At 55.3% G+C, this 15,139-nt stretch overlaps 1 long non-coding RNA gene across 1 annotated transcript in view; it reads right to left on the bottom strand.

Annotated features, from left to right (window-relative positions):
* LOC120870101 overlaps positions 1 to 1,972 on the bottom strand; it is a 39,373-nt gene extending 37,401 nt beyond the window's left edge. The window contains exons 1-2 of the long non-coding RNA XR_005722725.1: positions 1,819 to 1,972; positions 1,318 to 1,393 (exon numbers count right to left, since the gene is read on the bottom strand). This is a non-coding gene — a long non-coding RNA (uncharacterized LOC120870101). The remainder of the gene's footprint in view (positions 1 to 1,317; positions 1,394 to 1,818) is intronic.
* Positions 1,973 to 15,139: the final 13,167 nt, after the last annotated feature.

Genomic DNA, 15,139 nt, shown 5'->3' with positions numbered 1-15,139 from the left:
GGCCACCTGGTTTCACGTCGGAGACAGCCACTTGGGTTTAACGTGTGGTCTAATCTCTAGCCCTCTGCCGGCAGGTTAAGTCTAGATCGCCAGGAAGGAAGGTGTTCTGGGTCAGTTTCAGTTTACACAAACCGACTCTTGAGCCTGGGCTTTACACAGTGCCTGGATCCGAGGAAGCGGATCCGCTCCTTTTGGTCCGGCAGTCTTTTAGGAGGCGCCCTCTGCTGGCCACTGGGAAATGCAGGGAAGAACAAGAGTCGTGCAGAGGCGCTCTCGGAGGGTCTGGAGAAGGGGGACACAAGTCAGAGAAACAAACGAAAACCAGGAGCCAGTGAACAGTAGTGACTGGGCTGGCCACAAATAAGGGAGGCATGCTGAAACCTTGCTGGAGGTGGGGAGTTTTGAGCCAGCTTTCGTTGAGCAGGGAAGGGCAACCAAGCTGGCAGATGGCTCAGGACACCCCAGGGGCACCCCTGCCTGTGTGCAGACTCCTGTCCCTGCCCTGGGTGGCTCACACCCCTGCAGAGTCTGATGACTCCCGTGCCCTGCAAGAGGGCCTACCCTCACCGTCAGCCTCTACTGGGGTGGTGGGGTGGGAGAAACAGCCAGAGCTGGAAGGCCCAGAGCTGGAAGGCCCGAACCTTCTAGTCACCACCTGGTTCCTCAGGGCTGGCAGAGAAAGTGACCCAAGAGAGGAGTCTACAGCTGACAGATCCACCCCGCATACCCAAGTCCTTGGCATGGCAGGGCTCAAGGTAGGGTATGGGCCTGAGTCACAGCCTGGCGGGGTACTGCCTGTCTCAGGAAGGCCAGCTTGCCAAGAGGTGAGACCTGGGTCAACAGCCCATCACCCTGCCTCTGGCCACTGGGCATCCTCCCCAACACGTCTCACACGTGGGGCCAGGGAGGTGCTAGGGCGGTGCAGGCCATGCAAGCCTCTGGGGCCTGCGCCTCAGGGCCGTGGAGGGCAGGAGGAGAGGCACAAAGGGGTTCTCACTGCACAGGAAGAGCTGGGTTAGAGAGAGGATGGACCCCCCCGCCACCCCCCAGGCATCCAGAGTTTCTCCCGGTGTGGTGGGTAAGCGAGCAGCAGGTGCCACCCAGAACTGGCAGCTTCTAGAACTGCCCCGCCAGTCCTCCAGGGTCGCCCCCAAGGCCTCAGCATCCTCACAGGACTTTACACAGGTCCGACCTCCGAAGGCACCCCAGGGATCCCAGCCTTCCAAGGCCCCACAAAGGCCCAATTCCCAGACCACTCCCCAGAAGTCAATGGCACTGTGACTTCCTCCCCGCCACACCCCGCCCAGCTCTACTCACTGATTCATTGGCTTCCACCTTATTGGCGAGGCTCCCTTCCTGAGCAGCCAGGGTAAGAGGACTCCCAGGGTGGGGACTGAGGCCCAGGAGGGAACAGAAAGCATGGCGCTTTAATTAGAGGTAATTGGTTAATTTACTCTGAAAGCTTGGGGGAGGGGAGGGGATAGAGTCTGTGGCCTAATACGGCTCAGACTCAAACTGGTGAGTCTCTTTCCGGACCAGAGCTGACCAAAGGAACCCACCCACCCAGGACATCCACTCTTTGCCTAGGTCAGAGCAAGGTCCATAGCAGACTGGGCTGGCCCTGCAGGAGAAAAAAAAATAATAAAGCAGGTGCCCTGGAGTAGTGGGCAAGGCCTGCTGAGGTTAGGGAGATAGGAACTGAGGACTGGGGAGGTGCAGCGGGTTCTGGGATGGGAACCGATCCCTTTCTTCTCCTCTCCTTGTACATCCATCCCTCCCAAGATCATTGCCCCAACCCCGGCCAGGTTAGGGGCCTACCCTCCTCCTTTGGTCAGTGACCTCTCAGGCCTGCCCATCCTCAGGGGCCTGAAAGCTCACTTCACTCCCTCCAGCTTCAGAAAACCGTTCCAATCACCAAGGAATGGGACGCCAGAGGGAAGACCCCTGCCAGGCCCCAGGGGGCGTGCCGCGGCCCGACGCTTCGCCTCCGGCGGCGCGGCGAGCACTCTGGCCAGCAGCCTCCCGCGCTCGGTCCGAAGCAGCTGACCCGCTGGCGGCGGGCCAGGTCGCGGCGGGGCCGGGAGGCAGCAACGTGCGGCGCGGCATGTCGCGGGCTCAGCGGCAGGGAAACGTGGGGGCGGGCCGGCGCGCCGCCCCCTACCCCCGCCCCACGCGGGCCCATTCATAAAACCCGCAGGCGCTGCCCGGACCTGGCAGCCTCCGTTCCTAATTGCAAATTCATTAAGGAGTTTGCATCTTATTTGCATGGAAATCATTTCCTGGCCCGAAACAGAAATTCCCCATTCCTTCGGCCCCCCCTTCTGCCCTGCTGTAGGCATCCACTGTCTGGGAGAGGAAGGGGGCCCTAGCTCTGCCCCGCGCCCCCTCCCTGGCCGCAGCACCCCCGCCCGCCTCCGCCATCTCCCTGGTGAGGAGTGGGGGTGGGGTGAGCAGAGCACCCACCTATCTGGGACCCATGCCTGTGCCCAGGTGAGCCGGCCCTGCCCCAGTGGGTCCAAGTGAGGGGAGGTGCCCGCCAAGTCATTTGCCCCCCGGCCTGGCCAGGCCCAGGGAAGGGAGGAGGCGGATGGCGGGCAGCCGCAGTAGCTGGTTGTACCTGGCAGAAGTAGGACTGGTAGGTGAGGCTGTTCGTGCCCAGCCTCACGTACTTGCCCAGCCACAGGCCATGCCCCCACCCCCACACCCCTCACCCCACAGAACAAGCACCCAGTGACTGCAGAAACAGACACACAGTCAGGGAACACAAAGGAACCCACACTGGGCCAGACACCATGGCTGCCACCCTGGGGGGCAGCCAGATGCCTTTGTAAGCCATTTGGTCCTTTCCAGCCCCAAGCCTGGGTTGGGGGACAGGTGGCTCTCTCAGTCAGGGGGGGCTCACTTCTGTACCCCAGATACAGCCTCTTGCCCCTCCTCTCCTCCATCTCCTATTCACACAGGTCCCCAGGTGCTAACCCTGCAGGAAGACCTGTCCAGGCAAGGATGACACAGGGGCCTCCAACCCAGGAGGAGCAGTGGAGGATAAAGCCCCTGAGGAAGGGGCACCTAAGCTGTGTCTATCCTTCCTGTCCCAAGTGTGTGTGTGTGTGTGTGTGTGTGTGTTGGAAGGAGTGCTCCCAACTCCAGGAGGGGGGGGGCGGGGGTGGACTTTTGACCTGTTGGAAACAGAATAGAACTACCTGAAGGACACGTGTCAGATAACTACCTGGACACAATGTCCTGGTTCTATAGGTTCTGGGACAGTATAAAAAGTAATCACAAAATTTTGTCAGCATCAGGGCATAAAATAAAAACCTGCTTCCTGTCCAGGTCATCAAAGCCCCTCCCTGACATGGCCCTGCTCACGCTTCCCGTCTGCCCACGCTCCCACCTGCTGTCACTGAAGTGTCTCTCTTCTGGTGCTGGGGCATGAAGGGGTGGGCAAGGATGTTCCGGAACACTGACCACACTTCCCTCCTGAGCTGGGTTGGACTGACTACCCTCCATTTCCTGGAGCAGTTGGATCTAATGTGCCCTTGGAGTGTGGGGAGTATGGGTAACAGAGGTGCAGCAGGAAAATATTGGAACATTTATTTTTTCATCTCACCTTTTTCCATTTAGTGTGAGTATGTTGTACAAAGTGAAAAATGTGAAAATATGCTTCTTATTACAGATGCATGCTCAGCAATTGTTTCATTGGTAGGTGGCATGATCAAAGAAACTTTAAAACTGACCTAAGCTTAAAGTGGAGGGTTGGAGGTGAGGGATGGCTGAGATCTTGTCCATCTTAGTACCTGACCTGAGGCGCAGTCAGCTCAGAGTCCAGGAAGGTGCAGGAACAAGGTATTGGATGAACAAAGTTGGCCCCTAGAATTGACAGATGAGGAAACTGAAATAACTCTGAGGTGGGAAGTTTGCTCCAAGGAGTATGTGTGCAGATGGTGAGAGACTCTCATTGCTGCTGTGTCTGCAGCCTGCCCTTGCCCGATACCCAGCCTGCACCCAAACCCCACTTCCACCCACCCCAGTGAGCACAGGTTCCCCGCCCTCCCCCTCCCCCCACCAACCCACACCAAGCACGCTGGCAGCAGGCCTCTCTGAGCTCCTCGCTGGTTCTTGATTAGCAGAGCCAGGCAGGGTTGGGTCGCCACCCACAACATCCTCTCCCAGCCTGGTGGGAAGACCGTTGCAGGTTTCCTCTCCCCTGACTAACTGGCTAAAGGAGAAAGAATTTAGGCTCCAGACAGGCCTCAAACTTTGTCCAGCTGGGTGACCTTGGGCCCAACGCATAATCAGTATAAGCCTCAGTTGCCCTGTAACATGGGACTAATCATGGTACTTACTATACCAGGTTGCTGTAAATATTGAGTGGCCTCCTGTGTGTATAGGATCTGGTACAGAGTAGGTGTTCAGTAAGATTCTTAAGCCTCCCCCCACCACCCCGCCTTCCCCCTCCACCCCTGTCCCTCAACCCTTCCACCCCACCCCCACCCCTATGTGCAACAGGTGCCCTATAAAGAACCTGTTGAACTGTGATATGCCATCAGAATGGGAAGGAGAATTCTGAAGATAGACAAATGAATCTTTGCAGAGCACCTTCCTGCAGAAATTAACAGCGCCCCCACCCCCATCAAAAGCATCAGGCTCTCTCCAAGTTCACCCTCTCCCAGAGAGGTGCCTGACTCCACCCAGCCCCTTTCCCTCTTTCTGCACTGCCTTCACTTCAAGCCTGAGCTGAGGGTGACACCTGGTGGCCATTCCTATATCTGCAGGACACAGTGACCCCACCCCCCAACCCCCCACCAACAAGAAAGGTGTTGAGGTTCGAGGGTGAGGGAGCCATTCTTTCCAGCACCTCCTCTGTAACTCCCAGCTCCCTCTCAGGGCCCAGGGAACCTCAAGGATATCCACTACCCTACTCTACCTGAGAGTAGCTGGAGTTCTGAGGGTCGCGCCTGCTTGATGGATAAGATGATGGAGGCCTTTGCCCAGACCCTGGCCCCAGGCAGAAGGACAATGGCTACACTTCCCCCAAGTGCTGCTGGGGCCTTATAGGCATCATCTCCTTCTATTCTTATCACTGGGGCCTAGTATCACCAGGCACAGCAAGGTTAAGCCACTTGTTCTCAGTCACACAGCTCCGAAGAACCCAAATAATTAAGTGAGTGGGACACCCGGCAAGCCTCGGGCGGATGGAGGAGGCCAAGAGGAAGTGGCCCGCCCCGAGTTCCAACCCAGTCTTGCCCAACTGGTGAAGTTACCTCGCTCAAGGGCCTTTTGATGGCTCATCAGTATCCTTGACGGTACCATGGGGCGTCAGGTAGAGTGGTGATTTTCAAACTGGCTGAATATGAGAGTCACCCAAGGAGGATTTTTTAAATACCAATGCTTGCTCCAGTCCTGGCTGATGAAATAAAAATCAGGAGGTGTGGGGCTGAGTATTTTTAAAAATCTTTCTATATGATTCTACACTTGTGAATGCAGCCCCTGGGATTTCTCATCTCTCAGCTTCACTGCCCTCTAAAGGTCATCAGCTCCCTCTTCCTTGAAGGACCAGCCCCTCCTCCCTGAGCATTCCCTGCACATCTTCCCTTCTCCACCCAGACCCCCAGGGCAAGCTGCCTCTCCATCCTTGGGGCCCCGGGGAGAAGACAGGCCACCAGCCCTTCCCAGAGGGGGCCCAGCAGGCTTGAGCCTCCTGAATCTCTGACCCCCGGCCTGGCCTCTGGGGTGGGGGGCAGGGAAGGCCACCGGGAGCTTAACCCCAACAGGATGAAGGCACCATAATGAGGGTCAGGCGGTTGGCTCAGCCTGCGGAAATCCCCAGCTTAGTAGGGGTGGAGGGGCTTCAGCCTAGGAGGGGCATCAGGGCAGAAGTGAGGGGGCAGGGGAGCCCAGACACATGGAGACCCCAGGGCCCCTGACCCCTAACCACCTCCTGAGAGGGTCTACTAGAAGCTCAGCACAGTTTACCCCCATTCCAGGGCTGCTGACCCTCAGGGAGGGAGGGAAGGGCTGACCAGCCCCCCAACCACAGCCAGGATCATTCCCCCGAACCCAGCCTTTGGCAGAAGGAGGAGGGCACTGATGGGAAAATGGAAAAAGGCTACGTGAGCGTTCCCAGGGCAACGCCGACTTCTCTCCAGCCTGTAATCCTCAGGCCTTGAGTGAGGGATCACTTTCCTCTGCGGAATGTAACACCGAGGGGACAAAACGGGGCAGAGGGACCTGGGGTGGGGGTGGGGGGTGCCCGAGCCAGGGAGTTGACTCTGCTGGGGGTCGTTTCCAGCCCCCAGAAGGCCCTCCAGGAGGTGACAGCACAAAGAGAGGAGGGATCGTCCCACCCCCAGCTCAGCCCAGGGCACAAGGTCTAGGGCTGGGCTGCAGCTCCTAGCAGACCCCCACCCAGAGCTCTCACACTGGTGGTCCCTTTGCTGACCACTCATTTGTAGGGGAGATAACAGGTTCTAAGAGGTTAGAACCAGCTAAGGGCAGGACTTAGCGACTGAACAACAACAAAGACCACGTAGCAACAGAACCACACCTAAGAGCCCCAGCTTCCCTAGAGGCGGCCCAGATGGGCCGGCAAGGACTGACAACCTGGCGGCTCCAGAGTCCCCACGCCCGCCACAGCCAGCACCCTCCTGCCCTGCAGGGTCATAGGCGGGGCATGGCAAGCAGAGGGGAGGGGCATGCTAGTTACCATAAAGCTGTGATGGCTGGGACCAGGTGTGCTCACACTGAGATTCAACACAGATTCCTCCAGAAAGCCTTCCAGGCTGATCCACAGAGGACCGAAAGTCCCCCTCCCCACACCCAGCCATGACCTCCCAAAGGGTGTTCCACTCCCTAGCCTCACCCCTGGCCCAGCACGTAGGTCCTGCATCAGCCTTGGCTTTGCTCACTGGGAATTCTCTATGACCCAGGAAACCCTGAGGGCAGGACTCTGTAGACAGAGTACTGTGCCCAGCACAGCACTAGGTGCTCAGAGGGTCTGGGTGAGAGGCTCTTGGAAAGATGGGACAAGTCAGCTCAGGTCACAGAATCTGGAAAGAACCAACAATGGGAAGTGACCTCAAAAACCATCTGGCCCAGCCGCTCTCCCACCCACCCACATAACCTCCCATCTTGGGGGTGGCCTTCTGCCTCAACCCCTGCAGAATCAGCTATCTTCACTCATTCTTTCGTTCATTGATTCACCCAATGGATTCACCCCACCAGCTTCTGCGTCTCAGGGGCCGAGGCAACCCAATTCATTTTCAAGGGCACGAGCTAAATCCTTAACAAGAGGAGCCAGGAATCCATCAGCCATTCTTGCCGGCCCTGGCACAGTGCTAAGTAGAAATAGAAGATGCTGACCAGCTAACCCCAACACACACACTTCTGTTGCACGGCAGTGTTTACACCCAGCACATCCTGGATTTCATTTCACACTCAACAACCATCCCAGGTGCTGCGGGCCTTCTTGATGAGTGGAAGCTGAGTCTGAGTAGAAGAATGACTTTGCAGCTGGAAGAGAAGTGAGCCAGGATGCAGCCTGGACAGCCGTACTCCTGGTCCAGCGCACGCACACACACACAGACACACACACACACACACTAATCAGCTGGGGTTTCATGTGAAAGATGGGTTTAGCCTCGGGGGGAAAGAAAATGTGATTTAAGCTCCTAACTATAAAATAATAACAGCGAAAGCAGGCCACAGGCCTGCTGGGTCCCAGACACTGCACTGTTTGTTAAAGGCAAGAGAAGCCAGTGGTGAATCGAGAGCTCCCACCACCCCTCCTCCGGGGCCCAGCCAGGCTGCCCTGGGCGGGCACATGCACGCACACACACATGCACACCCCCGGGTGGCGTGAGTCCCTGCACGTCCCAGGAGACGGGCTGTCCCAGCCCCTTCACTCCCCTCTGATAAGCCAGCGGCTTCCAGAGAGACAGGCACGTCCCCTTCAGGCTGGCCACGTCGGGCACGTGCCAGGCCAGCTGCCAAGGCCCAGGTCCCCAGCCGCTCTGGGCCCTAGAGGGGCCCTAGAGCCACCTCCTCCATGGCTGACCTGCTCAACCTCAGGAATGGAGAGGGGTGGCGACACCCCGGAATGTGAGAGCCGGAGCCCCCACCCAAGCCCTTCCTCAGCCTGTGCTACAGGCCTGGGGACTTCATGAGGGGCCTCAGGCACCCTTTGTGGGCACCCGGCCCCTGGACACACTCTAGGGCGTACAGAGAAGTGAGGAGAGGCTGGGAAGAGGGGGGCAGATGAGGGTCCACCAGGAAAGCAGGCGACCAAGGGGAGAGTAGGAGTGGGCCTGGGAGAGGCAGAAATGTCTGTGTGAGATCTAGGCTGGGAATCAAGGAGACAGGGAGGGCTTGGCGGGGCATGCTAACCGGGTAGGTGGAACTTAGGAGGGAGTCACCATGGGAGTGTGGGAGGAGGCAATTAGGAAAAGGACTCTGGAGCAGGTGGAGCCGGGCTGGGACCTTTGTCTTGCCACTTAAAAGCTGGCTGACCTTAGGTGTGTGGCTCAGTCTCTCTAAGCCCCACCATATCACGTGCAGAAAGGGGGCAGGCGTCGTACCCACCTTGCAGATTTGTGGGAAGTAAATGAGGCCATGGATGTAAAGCGCCAGCACAGCACCTGGCTCACAGGACCTCCTTTGTTCACAGGAGCTGTTGTGAGGAAAATGCAGGAAGGGGTATGAGAACAAACCCGGGGCTGTTAGCAAGGTGGTGTGCAGGGCAGAGACGCAGCGGAGAGCCTGGGGCCACGGACTCCGGGTGACCTCAAGGTCCCTGTCCCTTGAGGGCTGTAGAGAAGACGGGATGATGCCACAGCTGCCATGTTGGATCCCAGAGGATTCTGGGAGCACACGTCTCACCCCATGCTCTCACCGTTCACACCAGGAGACTGCAGAGAGGAAGCGGGGCTTGGCCAAGGTCACTCGGACAGCAAGGACAGGAGGCAGTTCTGCTAACCCCCAAGCTGCCTCCCTTCCCTGTGAGCCATGCTAACCCCTGTTTAGAAGGAGAATCCAGGAGCAAAGACCCCCTCTCCCCAACTCCATGAAAGGGAAAGACCTGGAAGGCGTGTTTCCTGGAAAGGAAGATGAAAGGCTGGGCTCCCGTTCCCGCCCGGGCTTGAATGAAGACCTTGCCGAGGCCTGTAGAGTGTGCGGGCTTCCTGCAAAGCCCAGACCAAAGGCACCTCCTCTGGGAAGCCCTCCCTGCCCACACTGGCAGTGGTCCAAGTCTGCGTCCTGCGGTGTCCTCTCTCTGTGGCTTCAGCCCAGCCACCACCCTGGGCAGCGGCCAGGCTGTATGCTGCACTGAGCGGGCGTTTTTGAGGCCAAGGCAGGGTCTTGATCAAGCTGGAGGCCCCAGGCCCAACACGGTGATCAGCTGAGCGCTGGTGTGTATGGAAGGAAGGAACCCTGACCAGATGGGCCCAGAGGCCCTGACCAGGGGCCCCCGGGGTCGGGTCCTGGGGCAGCTGCCGTCTGGCCCTGGCCTGCCCCTCCCTGCCCCGTGCCCCATCCCTGGGCTAAGAGCAAGTTTCTGGCGCAGACCCTACCCTGTCCTGGATGCCTGGCATTTACCAAAAGGGCAGAGACAGTGAGAAGGGCCTCACCTGTGCCTTCCGCTCAGACAGGAGCCGGGCAGCAGGCCGGAGGGAGAGGAGTTAGGTTTCAAAGCGCCCAAAGATGACAGAATGAGAGCGGATCCTCGCCCTGTCCAAACAGACGAGGATTAATAGCTAGACTAGAGGATATGAGGAACACCTGCAGACGACAAGAGGACAGCAGCCCGACCCCAACAGGAACAAAGGCCACGAACAGGCAGGTAGAGGAGACGTAGGCCCCTGAAGCTAACAAGCAAGAGAAGAGACGCTGACAGGGGCTTCCCTGGAGGTCTAGTGGCTAAGACTCCACACTCCCAACGCAGGGGGCCCTGGATTCAATCCCTGGTCAGGGAACTAGATCCTACACGCCTCAATTAACGCATGCCGCAGCAAAGACCCGCTGCAACTGAATAAGTGAAAAGTAATTTTTAAAAAAGAAGAAGCACTGACAATCACAGGCATCACCTCTGGAGGATGGACAAAAATGAAGAGAAGGCCAGCCCTGCAGGGAGGTGGGGACTCAGCAACCCTGAGCTCTGTGCAGCACAGACAGGGGCGGGCTGTGCTTAACTGAACCCAGTAACTCCACTCATGATTGCATTCCAGGAATCTCAGCCCTGACCTTACACTGTCTCCACTGGCCCAGCCCCTCCCTGACCCAGTCTGTCTGGTCTTATTGTGGTTATTCACCTCTGGTTACCTCTGCTTCTACATCTGGATAATGAGGACCAGAATCATTGGCAGGGGGATGGGGATGAAGATTAAATGAGGAAGTGCTTCATAAATGCTCATTCGTCACCAGAACCAGGGGAGGAAGCCGGCCAGGGTCACACAGCCAGGTAGTGGCAGAGCTGGCTTATTCACAGGTGCAGGACACAGAGCCAGCTGCCATCCCTCCCTCTCCCCAGAAGGCTTGTGGGCCAGTAGACAGATTGTCTTCATTCAGAGTCCAGGGTGATGTCCCTGGGACCATCCCTGCTCCAGCCCCCAGTCCTACTCCTGGAGCCTCCAACTCTGGGGAGCCCCAGAAACCCTGTCGGGCAAGATGCAAGCCAGTGGGGGAGGGCTAGGCAAGAAGTAGGAAGAAGCCTTTATCCTTCCCCCACGAGCACACAGGGGTCACGGGATATCTGTGGGAGAATGCGTCCAGACTCAGGGCCTCTATCAGGGGCTGCTAGGTGAGACCTAAGCCAAGTGTCTTAGCTGGGCCCAGACTCTCTTTTCACAACAATAGTTAATAAAAGTAATAATCAGCCAACAAGTGTATAGCTCCTACTATATCCAAGGCAGCATTCTGTCCACCTTGTGTATATTATCTCATTTAATTCTCACAACAATCCTAAGAGGCCAGTGTTGTTATTGTTCCCATTTTAGAGATGAAACTAAGGCTCTGAGAACAAGTCACTTAACTTGTAAACAGCAGAGCTAAAATTTGATCGCAGGCTGTTTTCCTTGAGTCTGTGTCTTTAATCACCTCAATACACGCTCAGGGAGTGACAGCCCTCCCTAGATGGTGCTTCTCATTTCCCAGGGGTCTGGTGGTTGTTGATATTGGGGGCTCAATCACAAAGGGGTACAGCCCATGCCTCTTTCCCCACTAGGCCTCCTGGGAGCTCAGATGGTGGGGAGACCAGGCAAGGCAGCAGCTGGTACCCCATTTGCACCCACATGCGTGGGGCAGGGTCTTCAGCTAGGGCATCCAGTGCTGTCCTGTGTGCAGGACCTCCACCCATCTCTTGCTCAGGAAAGCAGAGTAGGAGAAAGTAAGCTGAGAGAGACAATATTAGAGGGATGGACTTGAATTCTTTCTTTCTTCCCTTCTTAATTTGAATCATTCCTACAAAGTTGGCCAAAGTCAGTAACAAATTAAAATTCTTTACCCTCACAACCAGTCATAGTGTGGCCCTGGAGAATCTCTATCCTCTGTTATATGGCAGCAGCTGGGCATCACCTTCCCCCTCCCCTCCAGAGCTTATCCCTCTGCAATAAGTGGCTACATATTCGTTAAACTCTCTGGGCCTCAGTTTTCTCATCTGTAAAGTGGGGATGATAATAGTGTCCCGTAACAATTGTTACAGGTTTAAATGAAATAGGTCTGTATGTAACATATGTACAATGATCAGCCCAGTGCCTGGCATGTAGTAGGCACACAACACTGGCTACTGGCATGATACTGCTATCAGCACCAGCCCCAACCAAGCTGTGGGCTCCACTGGGGAAGAAAACTTTGTTGATCTTTATCTACCTCAGCATTTTCCAAAGGGCTTAGCACACAGATGCTTTGTATCCTTCTTTTTGGCTGCACTGGTTCTTCGTTACTGCGTGAAGGCTTTCTCTAGTTGTGGTGAGTGAGGGCTACTCTTCCTTGCTGTGCGTGGGCTTCTCATTGCTGGGGCTTCTCTCATTGTGGAGCACGGGCTCTAGAGCTCAGGTTCAGTAGTTGTTGCATGCGGGCTTAGTAGCCACTCAGTGGACCCAGGGCACGTGGAATCTTCCCAGACCAGGGATCGAACTCATATCCCCTGCACTGGCAGGCAAATTCCCAACCACCGGACCACCAGGGAAGTCCCAGCATTCCAAGTCTTAAGCTGAGTTTTCCAGAAGCAGATCCGGAGAGAGGGTTTCGGCTAGGCAAGTTCCTAAGGGAGTGCTCCCAGGGGACGTGAAAGGGACTGGGGAAGCAAGAGGGGAGAGCAAGAGGCCAGGAAGGGGACGGAGGATGCCTGCAGTCCACGCTGTATGGGGGGCTCGGGACTGAAAGCTGTTCCCATGCCAGGCCAGAGAGCTGGGTCTTGCCCACCCCCGTGTCACAGTCATTGGCTCAGGGCCGCCTGGGGCATGAACTTCTGGGCACTTCTGCTGCTCCAGTAGCGGAAGGCAGTCTGCAGAGAGCTCGCACAGAAGGGAAAACGCTCGAAGGGCAGCTGGTCCTCGGAAATGGAAAAGAGGTCCCAGGGGATCTGCTACCCTCAGTAACTGTCTTCTGGGTTGAACAGAAATCAGCCCCAGCCCAGCCTTAAGGGTTGTGGTTCCCTGTGAAGTCCAGGGTGGTGGAGACAGAGGGGAGCAGCTTTAACTTACCCAGAGCCCCAGCTGGTCAGAGCCAGGAGGGTCCTCTGAGTAGCCAGCCGCCCCACCACCTGAGCAAGGGCAGGCCTGGGGCTGCCTGAGATGGTCTAGGAGTCCCAACTCGGTGCCTGACACAAACGCTAAGTTCTTCACCCCAGTTCACTCATTCCATCCTGGTATCTTCCTTAGGTGTATCCTAATTTGGACATGAGGAAACTGAGGCATGGAGAGGGTGAGGGACCTGCTTCAGGCCTCCCAAGGAGTAAAGATGATTAATGTCATTAGTCATTAGGAAAATGCAAACAAAACCCACAATGAGATACCATTTCACACCCACTAGGACGGCTATAAAAAGGAAAATGACAAGTGTTGGCAAGGAGGTGGGGAAATTGGAGCCCTCATACACTGCTGGTAAGAATGTATAATGCTACAGCTGCTGTGGAAAACAGTTTGACTGCTCCTCAAGAAGTTAAACATAGAATTACCGTATGACCCAACAATTCCACTCCTAATAGGGACCCCCCCAAAAAAATTGAGAACAGGTGTCCAGACAAAAACTTGGACGAAAATGTTTACAGCAGCACTATTCACAGTAGCTAAATGGTAGAACAACCTAAGTGTCCATCCGGTGATAAAAAGATCAATAAAATGTGGCCTATCTGTGCAATGGAATATGATTCAGTCCCAAAAAGGAATGCCATGCTGGTTCCTGCTACAACCTTGAAAACCTCATGCTAAGCCACGGGCTAAGCCAGTCACAAAAGGCCACATACTGTGTGATCTCGTTTCTATGAAATGTCCAGAATGGGCAGATTCATAGGTTCAGAAAGCAGATCTGCGGTTGACAGGGGCTGGGGGAGGAGAAATGGGGGTGACCACCTGATGGGTGCAGAACTAGAGACGGGAAGGTTGCAGAGCCCTCGAACTCACCAAGTGCCGCTGAATTCAGCGAATCAAATTGTACACTTTTAAATGGTTAAAATGGTAAGTTTTATGTTACATGCATTTCACCACCATTTTAAATTTTTTAAGAAATTTTAGCTTATTTATTTATTTTTGGCTGTGTTGGGTCTTAATGGCTGCATGGGCTTTCTTCTAGTGGTGGCGAGCAGGAGCCATCTCTAGTTGCAGCGAGAGCTTCTCATTGCAGTGGCTTCTCTTATTGCAGAGCACGCGCTCTAGGATGCCCGGGCGTCAGTAGTCATAGCACGTGGGCTCCGTAGTTGTGGCCCACGGGCTTAGCTGCCCCGAGGCATGTGGGATCTTCCCAGATTAGGGATCAAACCTGTGTCTCCTGCATTAGCAGGTGGATTCTTTATCACTGAGCCACCAGGAAAGCCCTCACCAATTTTTTTAAGTTTAAAAAAAAAATAATGATTGAAGGACAGAGTCTGGGCCAGACTAGGACAGTTTGTGACCCTTCCCTCTAGTGGCCTGGAAACAGGCAACAAGGTCAGCCACGGTGTTTGGGGATGGACAGAACAAATAAAAAACAAGTCTGCTGGACACGGTGCTAACACAGACATGGGATGCAAGTGGGGTGGTTTTTATCTTTTCTGTTTTTCTTAGCCTCATCACTTGGGATGCAGGATCTTAGTTCCCTAACCAGGGATCAAACCGGTGCCCCCTGCAGTGGAAGCTCTAAGTCTTAACCACATACCACCAGGGAATTCCCCTCAAGTGATTTTGAACATTTCTTAGACTTGGCCAGCTAGAGAAATAAAAGCTTTGGGCTTGAGTTCAGACAGATGTGGACATAAATACTGGTTTCAGCACAGACTGTGTAACCTTGGACACACACTGTGTCCTTTCTGGACCTCAATTTTCTCATCTAGGAAATGGACAAAAGAAGAAGACACTGCCTATGTTGCTAAGAGAATTCAGAGAGTTGACCCACGTGGGGGCAGCCTGAGGGACAGCACCCGACGTGCACTCGATGAGGGCTCAGCGAGGCCACCCTTTTCTCCCCTGCTGTCCCTACATGAGCCCTTGATGTTTATCCCAACCAGACGGCGCCTGGACAAACACGGTTGCAGAGGCTGTCTACACACCCAACCCCTGTCCAGCTTGCCCAGTGGACCCTGCCCATGGGATATTTGCACTTTCAAAAAGAAAACCAGCTAATCCACAGGAAGTCTAAGTGATACAGAGAAAGGGAGACAATGTGGGTTCATCCAAGTACTCTTTAGGTTGTGGGAAGCGCTCCCTTTTCCCCCTAATCACACCAGTTAGGCAGCTACCAACTTCCACAACTCTTTCCTACGCATCCACACACACACACACACACACACACACACACCTTCAAACCGCTAAGACAACATTCTCGAGAGCTGATCCTCAACCGTGTTCTCACCTACCCACAGCTCAAAATGTCAGTGTAAAAATGCCTATCAATCTTGCTGGGGAAAGACTATTTCTTTTTTTTTTTTTTTTTTTTGTGGACCATTTTTAAAGTC

The sequence above is a fragment of the Oryx dammah genome, unplaced genomic scaffold, assembly GCF_014754425.2.
Source record: "Oryx dammah isolate SB20612 unplaced genomic scaffold, SCBI_Odam_1.1 HiC_scaffold_11, whole genome shotgun sequence".
Classification (NCBI taxonomy): Eukaryota; Metazoa; Chordata; class Mammalia; order Artiodactyla; family Bovidae; genus Oryx; species Oryx dammah.
This window is presented reverse-complemented; position numbering and strand designations above follow the sequence as displayed.